The sequence below is a fragment of the Mandrillus leucophaeus genome, unplaced genomic scaffold (assembly GCF_000951045.1).
Source record: "Mandrillus leucophaeus isolate KB7577 unplaced genomic scaffold, Mleu.le_1.0 Scaffold809, whole genome shotgun sequence".
NCBI classification, from domain to species: Eukaryota; Metazoa; Chordata; class Mammalia; order Primates; family Cercopithecidae; genus Mandrillus; species Mandrillus leucophaeus.
In genome coordinates, this window is record NW_012108797.1 from 473,116 (window position 1) to 485,441 (window position 12,326).

The 12,326-nt window shown below is 38.9% G+C and overlaps 1 pseudogene across 1 annotated transcript; it reads left to right on the top strand.

Annotated features, from left to right (window-relative positions):
- Positions 1-708: 708 nt before the first annotated feature.
- Positions 709-1,944, top strand: LOC105530255 (annotated as a pseudogene). The gene has a single exon (XR_001004620.1). The product of XR_001004620.1 is annotated as a prohibitin-2 pseudogene (transcript).
- The last annotated feature ends 10,382 nt before the right edge of the window (positions 1,945-12,326 follow it).

Here is a 12,326-nt window from a genome sequence, read left to right on the forward strand (position 1 = left end):
TCCTGCTACAGGGATAGCCCTTAAAAAGGAAGTCACTTTCCTTAGGTACACAGACAGGGCTCCTTCAGCAGACAGCAGATAGATATGCAATGCAGACCTTGTTTTCTGTGATGGCCCCAATGTATCACTGGGTAAGTCTGTCCAATTCTGGGGTTTGTTCATAGGAAACCTATGTGCCAGCAAATCTATGTCACATTCTCCAGTATCTCCTTTATAAGGAATAAAGTCAATGTATTGTTCTTCTTATTCTTTTGTCGTATTTCTCAGTTGGTGTACAACTCAGACTTGGAGCTGGAGGGCATTTTGGGGGCCCCTTAAAGATCCAAGCATTGAGAAGCAAGACTGTAGGAATAGTTGGGGAGCAAGCGAGACACAGGAGAGTAGAGCTGTGGACCTATTGTAAGCCCCACCCCTGAGGGCAGAGCAGAACATATACTTGGTTAAGTGAAGGTTACAACCAAGAGTTTTAAAGGGAGAGGACCTGGGCTGTGCAACCTGTTTCTCCTTCCAAACTCACCAATTAGATGGGACATTCCTGTGATAGAGGAGTGAGTGTATCAAGAGGCCAGAAGTGTTTTGGGTATCGATGTCTCTCCACATAGAAGAAAATATTAAGAATGGTGGACAAGCAGTACCTAAGCTGGAGCGGGATAGAGGCGGGCCAGCACCCACTTCTGACCTCCAGTGCCGCCAGCCTCAAGATCAGACATGGCCCAGAACTTGAAGGACTTGGCGGGACGGCTGTCCGCCGGGCCCCGGGGCATGGGCACAGCACTGAAGCTGTTGCTGGGGACCAGCGCCATGGCCTACGGTGTCCGTGAATCCGTGTTCACTGTGGAAGGTGGGCACAGAGCCATCTTCTTCAATTGGATCAGTGGAGTGCAGCAGGACACTATCCTGGTCGAGGGCCTTCACTTCAGGATCCCCTGGTTCCAGTACCCCATTATCTATGACATTCAGGCCAGATCTCGAAAAATCTCCTTCCCTATAGGCTCCAAAGACCTACAGATGGTGAATATCTCCCTGCAAGTGCTGTCTCGACCCAATGCTCAGGAGCTTCCTAGCATGTACCAGCGCCTAGAGCTGAACTATGAGGAATGAGTGTTGCCGTCCATTGTCAACGAGATGCTCAAGAGTGTGGTGGCCAAGTTCAATGCCTCACAGCTGATCACCCAGCAGGCCCGGGTATCCCTGTTGATCTGCCGGGAGCTGACAGAGAGGGCCAAGGACTTCAGCCTTATCCTGGATGATGTGGCCATCACAGAGCTGAGCTGTAGCAGAGAGTACACAGCTGCTGTAGAAGCCAAACAAGTGGCCCAGCAGGAGGCCCATCAGGCCCAATTCTTGGTAGAAAAAGCGAAGCAGGAACAGCGGCAGAAAATTGTGCAGGCCGAGGGTGAGGCCGAGGCTGCCAAGATGCTTGGAGAAGCACTGAGCAAGAACCCTGGCTACATCAAACTTCGTAAGATCCGAGCAGCCCAGAACATCTCCAAGACGATCGCCACATCACAGAATCATATTTATCTCACGGCTGACAACCTCGTGCTGAACCTACAGGATGAAAGTTTCACCAGAGGAAGTGATAGCCTCATCAAGGGTAAGAAATGAGCCTTGTCACCAAGAACTCCACCCCTAGAGGAAGTGGATCTGCTTCTCCAGTTTTTGAGGAGCCAGCCAGGGGTCCAGCACAGCCCTACCCCACCCCAGTATCATGCGATGGTCCCCCACACCGGTCCCCTGAACCCCTCTTGGATTAAGGAAGACTGAAGACCAGCCCGTTTTCTGGGGAATTACTTTCCTCCTCCCTGTGTTAACTGGGGCTGTTGGGACAGTGTGTGATTTCTCAGTGATTCCCTACAGTGTTGTTCCCTCCCTCAAGGCTGGGAGGAGATAACCACCAACCCAGGAATTCTCAATAAATTTTTATTACTAAAAAAAAAAAAAGAATGGTGGATAAGAATTCCCCAAAATGAGCCAATGTATGTTTCAGTTGACTAGATTTCTGCCTACTAAATGATTACATTATTATACGCCTGCCACCTTGAAATAACTGAGATATCTTAAATGACATTTCTTGGTGTTCCTACATCATTTACACACATGATTATAGACAGTCTCTTAGTCTTCTGCCACAGATAGCTAACTGCTTAGCATGTTGTGTAAGTTTTACACATCATCCTCAGAGGGTTAGCTCATCACCAGGAGCCCTAGGATACCTCCCTGCGTCTCTGTGTAGTGATGGTACTCAACTACTGTCACTTTTAAAGCAGGCAATATTCCTGCCGATGGGGAGATGCTTTGTTTCACCAAGTTGGGCAAAATTCCACAAATCGCCCTTGTCTGAGGCTAGTTCCTCTAATTAGTAAGCTTTCTCAGGAGGTGGCCTGAAGAGTGGAAGAGTGAAGGTTTTGTTTTTTTTTTTTTGAGGAAGGCAAGGGGACAGAGGGCTGTGCAGAAGCATTTCTGATGTGGAGGACAAGCCTGAGCACCACAGTTGCCACAGAAACTAGAAGTCATTACTGTGACCTTGATGACTTTTTAATAGAAACCCCTGTGGGCTGGAGAGAATAGCAGGGTCCCGCCTTCAGGTGTTTGGAACTCAGTTGAGGGTGTGAGTGTCCCACAGTGGGAGCTGAAGTGCCTTGGGATGTGGGGAGATGAAGGAATCCCAGATCTAAGTCCCCTTACTCCCACTTTGAAACAAGTTGCTCTCACTGTTTTATGAGGGAGAGAGCTGGGACCCTTCTGGCCCCAGTGAGTGGGGTGTCCTACTCCTGGTGTTCTGGAGCTACTTTCTATGTAAAGGTGGGACGTGGGAGGATGAGACAGGTAAGGAGTCTCTGAGCCTAGCATCCCCTCTGTAAAATGGGGATAATTATGCTCACCCACAGGATTGCTGCAAGCTGCAGTGATAACACAGGTGCAAGCCCATAGCCCTGTGGTTACTGCACGATTAGGAATGCCTGTGTGAATTCAGGCCTCTTCTTAGTCCTTTACAGATTTGTTGTTAGGAGATAGATGAGGAAAGGAGAAGAAAAGGCCCTGGTGAGAAACCCATTGTATCTTCTGGTTGTAATGATCACTACCCAATTGTATCAGTGTCCCTGGTCACTGACCCAGTGCCTAGCATGGTTCCTGGCACACTGTTACTCTAAGAAAGCACAGGGATTGCTGGATTCTCTCTGTCCCTGTGCAGATCTTCATCAGGTTATTGAACTCATAACAGGTGTATGAAGGAGATGGGCTTTGAGGATCTGGGTCTTGATGGCTGCTGAAGCTTCTGCTTCAGATTTGAAGGGCAGCAGTCCTAAGGACACCCCCAAGACTTCCATCCCTGGTGGGATATGATGCCTGGCACAAGTGAGTTAATAGATCCTAACAAAAGCATGTTGTGGAATAGCTCTGTGAGGATTATAAAATAGTCTAAAAGTAGAGAAACTCCTTTGATCCCATCTTTGGAGAAGAGCTTTAGCAGGTGGAATTTCCTTCCATCAGCAGCTATGTGCTTTGTAGCGGCCCTTGAGGCCAATGTTAAAAATGCCTTTCGTTGTCACAAAGCAATGAATAATTCATTTGGGGAAGCAACTTGATGTTTAACATGTATTTGAAATAAATTTACATGTTTTCTGCCTGTATAAATAATCATCGGTGATTCCCATGTATCTCTCAGATGGGCGTTGAAATACACAGTAGGTCAGAAGGTCTTCCAAGCAACTGGAGATTGTAATACGCATTTTTCAGTGGTAACCACATTATTATCCATTCTATAATAAATTTTTTAAGAAGGCAGAAATGTACAAAGTATTAATTAAAACTGTCAAAATGTCAGATACAAAAGTTCCATATTTTGAAAAATAATAATTTCCATATAATTTGCTGTATTACAATGATACCCAGCCATGTCCCCTAAAATAACCAGCTAGGCCTAAATATTATTATCATTGTTTCCCAGGACATAAGATTTTCAGTTCTGTACTACTAGGACTCTCTATCCCTCCTATTGCCCTGCCCGCAGACAAACACAGTACTTTGTTACTATAGATTAAGTTTTACATCCTAGACATTTATTTAAATGGAATCATAGAAATGATTTTCTGTTTGTGTTTGATTTTTGGTTTGGCTTCTTTCATTCACCAATTTATTTTTAGATGTATCCATTTTGTTGCACATATCAATAGTTCATTCATTTTCCTGCTGAATAGTATTCCAGTATATGGCTATATCGTAATTTTTTATCCATTCACCTGTTGTTGGATATTTGAATTATTTCCAATTTGGATCTCTTGTAAACAAAGCTGTTATGAATATTTGTGAATAAGTCTTTCCATGGAAATAGGCTTTCTTTCTCATTAATAAACACTTAGGAGTGCAATGGCTGGATCATATGGTAGATGTAAGATTAACATTGTAAGAAACTGCCTGTTTCCAAGTGTTTATACCATTTTTCATTGTAGTTTTCATTTCCCTTACAGTTTCCCTTACAGTGAGTGATGTTGAACATCATTTCATGTGCTTACATGACATTTGTATGTCTTCTTTAGTGGGATGTCTATTCAAATCTTTTGCCTGTTTCTTTACTGGTGTGCCTGTTTTCTTCTTACTAAGATTTTCAACATATTCTGGATACAAGTCCCTTATTAGATATGTAATTTTCAAACATTTTATCCCAGTCAGCAACTTACTTGTCATTTTTTTTCAACCGTGTATTTGGAAAGCTAAAGTTTTTAACTTTGAGAAAGTCCAATTTTTCAATTTCTTTGCTTATAGATTGTAGTTTTGGTGTCTCATCTATGAAATCTTCACCTGACCCATTGTCACAAAGATTTTCTCCTGTTTTTTTTTTTTTTTTTCCTGCTAGAAGTTTTATAGCTTCAAGTTTTATATCTAGATCTCAGGTCCATTTTGAATACACTTTTGTATACAGTGTGATATCTGGGTCACAGTTTATATTTGTACATGTCAATATTCACTTGTCCCAGCACCATTTGTTGAAACGACGATCCTTTCTCCACTGAATCACCATTGCATCTTTGTCAAAACTCAGTTGTCCATATACTTGTGGGTCTATATCTGGACTCTTTATTCTGTTCCTTTTACCTACTAATCCATCTTGATGCCAATAACACACTGTCTGGATTACTAAGGAGTGTTGAAATCACGTAGTGTTTGTCTTCTAATTTTGTTCTTTATCACAGTTGTACTTCATAGTTGATACGGTTTGGAACTGTGTCCCCACCCAAATTTCATGTCACATTGTAATCCCCAATGTTGGCTATGAGGCCTGGTGGGAGGCGATTGGGTCGTGGGGGTGGATTTCCCCCTTTGGTGGTGTTCTCATAATAGAATTCTCATAAGATCTGGTTGTTTAAAAGTGTGTAGCACCTTCCCTGCCATGTAAAACATCTGCTCCTGCTTTACCTTTCGCCATGAGTTAAGCTCCCTGAGACCTCTCCAGAAGCAGATGCCACTATGGTTCCTATACAGCCTGCAGAACTATGAGCCACGAAAACCCCTTTTTAAAAAAATAAATGACCCAGTTTCATGTGTTTGTTTTTAGCAATATGGGAACAGACTAATATAGTAGTCTAGGTCTTTTACGTGTCCATATGAATGTTAGAATCAGCCTGTTGGTTTCTTTAAAATATTTTTTTATAGGATTTCTACTTGAATTGCTCCGAATCTATAGATCAGTTTTGGAAGAATTGACATCTTAACAATACTGAATCTTCTCAGTATTGTTTGTGACCCATGAACATGGTATGTCCTCCACTTATTTAGGTCTTCTTTAATTCTCTCAGCAATGATGTGTGGTGTTCAGTGTACAGGCACTGCACATCTGTGGACAGATTATTCATAAATATTTCATACTTTTGATGATGCCATACATGGATTTATTTGTTAAACACAATTGCTAATTACTATATTTTCACAGTACTATCAGCAACCAAGTGTTTAACATCAGTGAGGGATTTTTTTGGTTGAAAGTACAGCTTACTCTAGGATGGAAAATGTATTTGATCCTTAATCTGTGTTTACCTGTATTTCCGTATCTGCTTTTACAAGTCATTGGCGATATATTGAAACTATGGAAGAAAATGTTCCAGAGATAATTCTACAGGTCATCTTCAGAAATCACACCAAAAGAACATAGTTTAGTAGCTTTCAACTTTGTATGTGTGGTCAGAAATGATTTTGTTGCAATGTGTGGCTCAGGCTGGAGTGCAGTGGTGCAATCATAGCTCAGTGCAGCCTTGAACTCCCGGGCTCAAGCAATTCTCCCACCTCAGCCTCCTGAGTAACTCACTACAGGTGTGTGCCACCATGCTCAGCTAAACTTAAAAACATTTTTCAGAGGCAACATTTTGCTATGTTGTTCAGACTTCTCTCACACTCCTGACCTCAAGCAATCCTCTTACCTCAGCCATCTGAGTAGCTGGGATTATAGGCACAAGCCACCATGCCTGGCTAGATTTACTTCTTTACCCACCAGTAAATCAACCTCAATAAATTCCTGGGATTTGGAGTGGTGAGAGGGTGAGCAAGCATGTATGTATGTGAGTATGTATACATTTGTATGTCACTGAAGCTGTCAGGAATTTTTATTGTAAGGACTACTTGAGGTTAATTACTGTGCATCATGTCAATCCTATTTAGTTCCTGGTACATATTAGGAACAAGCTCGGGGTAGTGGTGTTTGTTTTTTCTCAGCTGTCCTTGACCAGAATGGTTACCATGGTGACTCAGTGACTGCTGTGTGATTTGGTGCAGACTGAGCATCCATTTAGGATTCTTGCCCAAATCTCTCATACCACATTCCCTGTCCATCAGATATAGTATTCGCTTTTCATCTTATATGTAGTTAATCGCTTTTCATCTTATGTGTAGTTAATCGCTTTTCAAGGGCTCAGAAGCAAGTTGCTTCACTTATCTGAGGTTAAGCTACAGATAACATAAAAAGACACTAAGTATCTTGAAATAAAAGGAAATGAGTTGTTGATATTCCTCTCCTGCCCCAATCTCTATTGGGAGGTTAGAAGAGAAATTCTTGGAATCATACAGCATGTGCTCTTTTATGTCTTGCTTCTTTCAGTCAACATAATGTATGTGAAATTAATATTTATTGTGGTCTGTATTATAGATTGCTTATTCTCATTGGTGTAAAGTATTATATTATTTGGATATTTCACACTATATTTATCTGTTATGGAGATTTGTGCATTTTCCAGTTTCTGACATGAATAATGGTGTTATGAATGTTCATGTTCATTCTTTTGGATGGACATATATTTTCTTTTTTTAAAAAATCTTATTATCAATAATAATTGAACTATTTAATATCTGTCATCTTAAAATTATTATTCATAACACTTTTCACCTTGTAGCTATAGACAAATACATTCCCATTTTAACAGGTTAATGACATTATCTTTATAATATTATAGAAGCATGTATTTGGAGAATACCAGACGGAACATCCTGAAAACCAAGAACTCAAAATGCCTTTTTATCCCAAAGACATGTTTTAAAAATATATACCCATTCATCCATTTGTTTTCACAAATGAAGCTACAGAGAACTTTGAATATAATGATGTTCATCAGAGGCTTGTTCCTAACATATTTAAAATTTAGGTCAACCAAACTTCTCTGTGGAAACTGAGTTGAAATCCAAAATCTTACAATCCTAATTTCAAGCCACATTCATTTTAACTTAATTTTAACATGTTTTGCAAAATGTTCCAATATAAACTTAATAGTTCCTATACCACCAAACATGGATCCTGATGATTTTATTTTCTAGATTGGCTGATAGGCTGAATAATCTTCTGTAGGGTAAGAAGTGTCAACTGCATCAACCACATGGAGGTGGACTGGCTACAGAAGAAAGGTTTTCCAAATAAAATTCCAAGTATTTTTTTCTTTTTATATTACCAGTAGGAGAAATACCTAATGTAGATGACAGGTTAATGGGTGCAGCAAACCACCATGGCACGTGTATACCTATGTAACAAACCTGTACATTCTGCACATGTATCCCAGAACTTAAAAGTATAATAAAAAAATTGTAAAAAAAATTGGTGTTAGATTCAGAGGCTTGATTCAATTTAGATTTGTTTTGGTCAGAAGTACTTCATATGTGGTGGTGTTTATTCCTATAGTGTTACACAAGGGGCTCATTGTGTCTAAGTGTCTCTCCTCTTGTGATGTTAAGATTAATTACTTTAATTACTATGTTCAAGTATCGTTAAGCTGATCCATCCATTATAAAATTTCCCATCCCTTTTTCACCTCGATTTTTCTGCAGCCTCTAAGGATTGTTGCTTGGTTCTGTATCATTAAACGTCATAAAAGGATGATATTCTAATTCTATAATTTTTTCTACTTTATTAGCTGGAATTATTCTATTAACTAAACTTCCTTTCATAAACCATTAGGTTACACTGAGGGGTAGTATGTATAGAAAGGGTTGGATGAGTGCCTAATTCTTTTGCAATATTTCCACTTTTCAAAACAATGAGTTGTTTCCCTAGGGTTCTCCAAAGGCAAGCAATGAGTTGATATTGTTTGTTTTATTTTATTTTTCTTTTAGAGTGTCATCATGAGCTGTAGAAGTTTTTATATTTAACGTGTTTTAATCTATAGTAGTCATTATTTTATTTAATGTTCAAATTGCTTCATCTTTGTCCAGCGAGAGCCCCTTAAGTTTGGCTTCTGAGCCTTTTTTGACGTACTCTGGTATGATAGTTTGGTCCAGATTCATCTAGTAGAATGGCTACACAGACCTAGACTCAGCCATTTGTCTAAGATAACCTAGTTCCTTTTAGTGTGATGTGTTTTAAGTGGATTCAATACGGGTACTAGAGTTGCTCATTGCTACTGGGTCTATCATGTTTCTCACCTTTCCAGTGCATGGAGCCAGTGTATATATATAATATTTTTAAGAGAAAAGACATTATTGGCTTCCATCCTGGGCCGTTTTTCCTTCTCTTTATAGGTAATGATTTTTTAAATCAATTTTCATTAAAATTTTCCAATTTTTAAAATATAAGCAAGTAGAATGTTTCTATTAGTTTTCTCCTATTTCATACATATAAGGTGGCATATTCTACACTGGTGGAGTCCAATAGAATTTCACAAAGGTGAAAATATTCTATGTCTAAACTGTCCAACATAGTAGCCACTAGATACCTGTGACTATTAAACACCTAAAATGTGGTAAGTGTGACTGTGGAAGTGAATTTAAAATTCCATTTAAATTTAGTTAAATAGCCATGAGTGGCCAGTGGCTATGGTATGGGACAACAGCAGCTCTACACATTTTTCTGCACTTTGCTTTATTCACTTAATGGTATATCCTGGAAATAACTACATAGCAGTAGAGAGAGGGAATCTTCCTTGCTTGTTTATACTGGCATCGAAATCTAGGATGTAGATGCACCTTAGATTATTCAATCAATCTTTTATTGGTGGACGTCTGTCTTATTTCTAGTCTTCTGCTGTTACAATTTGTTCTGCCAAGAATGACCTTGTGCTTCTGCCTTTTTGTCTTTTCGAATTGTATCTTTGGGGTACATTCTCCAAAGAAAGATTGTTGGTTCCAAGAGAAAATAATTGTGCCCTATGAAATAGAAGATTTGAAACAGAGAGCATTTAGAAATATAGTAGCAATAAATGAATGCTGGTTTTATCTTATCATTCCTTTGATTCCATGTACTTTCTGCTCTCTTATTTTCTTTCTAGTGTGACGTGGGTGAAGGAGTTCTTATTGAGCCATGGGAGGAAGAAATAGTACAGAAGAGCAAAGAATAATAATGAGTCAGCTAGACAGAAGACAGGAGTCATCAGATTTGTACCCCAGTTACTTGACCCATCAATTGACTGTGTTTTTTGGGGTGAGTCTCTTCCCTCTGCTGGCCTCTGTTCTAACACAGAAGGACATTCAGTATAGAAACAGTGATTAGTGAGAAGGACTGGGATTTGACCCTGGGAACCATTACTTGCTGGTTGCATGATCTATATCAACCAATTCATCTACTGTGTGCCCTGTAACCATTTATGTCTTTTATTATTATTCCTGTCACGCATACAAAGACTGAATGAAAAAGTGGGGATTACTTTGCCAGGTAGTACAATGTTCTCTGAGCATATAATTTCATAAGTTTTGGACAGAGTGGTTGACATGCAGGTTAAAGAAGTTTAAAGAAAGCTCTGGAGTAGACCCAGGCATATAACATCATTTAAGATGCTACAAGTATGGCATTTCTAATCAAATGCATTGTTAAGGAATTGGGTCTGGGCCAGCTGTAAAGTGTTCATTAAAAAGCAAAGTTAGATTATATCTAACTTTGTCATGTATGCAGAATGTTTCATCCACATGTTAGTACTTAAGATAAAAGCAAAACTGAAATTAACAACAAAAAACTCAGGATACTGTACTGTAATGTAATTATACTAGCTTTATGATTGCATTTGTAATGCATGTACAGTACATGTGCATATATCCATGTATAAAAAAATCATTAGAAAGATCTAGTACCATGTTAATTTCAATTATGATGGGATTGCTGGCTCTTGATATTTTTAACCTCCGCATTTGGCTCAATATTAAACATTTGCTAAGGTGAGAGTATGGATTGTACATATTCCATACCCCATGCTTGACTTACTATGGGAGTTACATCCTGATAAACTCATTGTAAGTTGAAAATAATTGTAGATCAATTCTCCTTATTCTCCTTCCTTCTCTGCTATAGATAATCAGCATCCAGAAAGCAATGATTATAATTCCCAAATGTGACTTTATCCTTTTATTCCATATGAAAGCTTCCCTAAACAAAACATAGTATTGTTTTGCATGTTTCACCACAAATACACATATACCTGATCCTTACACTCAAGATAGCATTATGACGTGTTCAAGGGGAGATCTTTGTCAAGATGCTGGCACGGTATTTGGTGCGTCATGGACAGTGCCAGTGTTTGCTTCCTTCCCATCTCAACTCTTCTGATCTTTAACAGGGATGTTGTTTCATAATCTGGATAGCATCACTATATTTTAGTGAGTATTTGGGAATGTGAGGGAACCACACACACTCATCTATATTATGTAGGAAGTTAGATGCCATCTCTGTGCTATGCAATGTGATGAAGTTGGGATGAGGGAAGAATACTCACTCTTTTCTATTGTATGATGCTATGGTAGTGAGTTACACTTAGTGAACCTTACCTTGCTCATCAATAAAACTAGCATATTGATATTTACCTCACAGGAGTGTTATAAGGAGAAATGAGCAAAACTAAAGAAACCATCTGATACATAATACTTCAATAAATATATATTTGGTCTCCCCTTGGTTTTCCCTTCCTCAAAAGACTTAAACATGAACCTCCTACAGAGATCATTTAAATTTGAAACATTGGGAAAGGAAACATACATACTTATATGTTATAGAACACCTTTGGTGACATTTTTTTGTGGATGAGATACCTGAGAATGGTGGAAGTTTGGGATCAAATAATCACTTTGTTACTTTTTATTTGATGTGTTCTTCTCTTCCTTTTTACCTTCCATTGTGACACTGGAATAGGAACCTTTGTTTGAACCCCAGAAAGGAGACAGTACAGAATAAAAAAGCATAAAGATGAGTATTCTGTACAACAGACTGAAATCAGGAGACCTGGGGACTGAATGCCAGATTTGACCTTGTCTAGAAGATACTTTCCCTGAGCTGAACACAGCACTTATTGAGAAAAAGATTGTATATCCCAATGGTTAGGGATGGTGACTTGAGAGTCAGAGTTTAGTTTGAACTTGGAATCATTTAATAACTCAATTCATGCTGTCTGGCAAATCTTGAATGTCTCAATATATTAGACTCACATGCAATGAATGTACATTATGATGCATGCATACAGAGAATAATGGGGGTAATATACACATGCAATGAATGTACATTATGATGCATGCATACAGAGAATAATGGGGGTAATATACAAACACAATACCTTTTTTTAAGTTAATGAGTAGTAGGATTACTTGATTAATTATATATTTATTTCTGGACATAACTATATTTTTCACAACCTCTTAATTGATACAAATCATTTTTATAATCAGAACTAGTCATAGAAACATTTATGGTTCTGAAATATTTTAGACATAAAGAAACTTACAAAAAGAATATACTGTATATACTCACATTAAGAAATAAACCAAAAAGACCCCGCATTGCCAAGACAATCCTAAGCCAAAAGAACAAAGCTGGAGGCATCACGCTACCTGACTTCAAACTATACTACAAGGCTACAGTAACCAAAACAGCATGG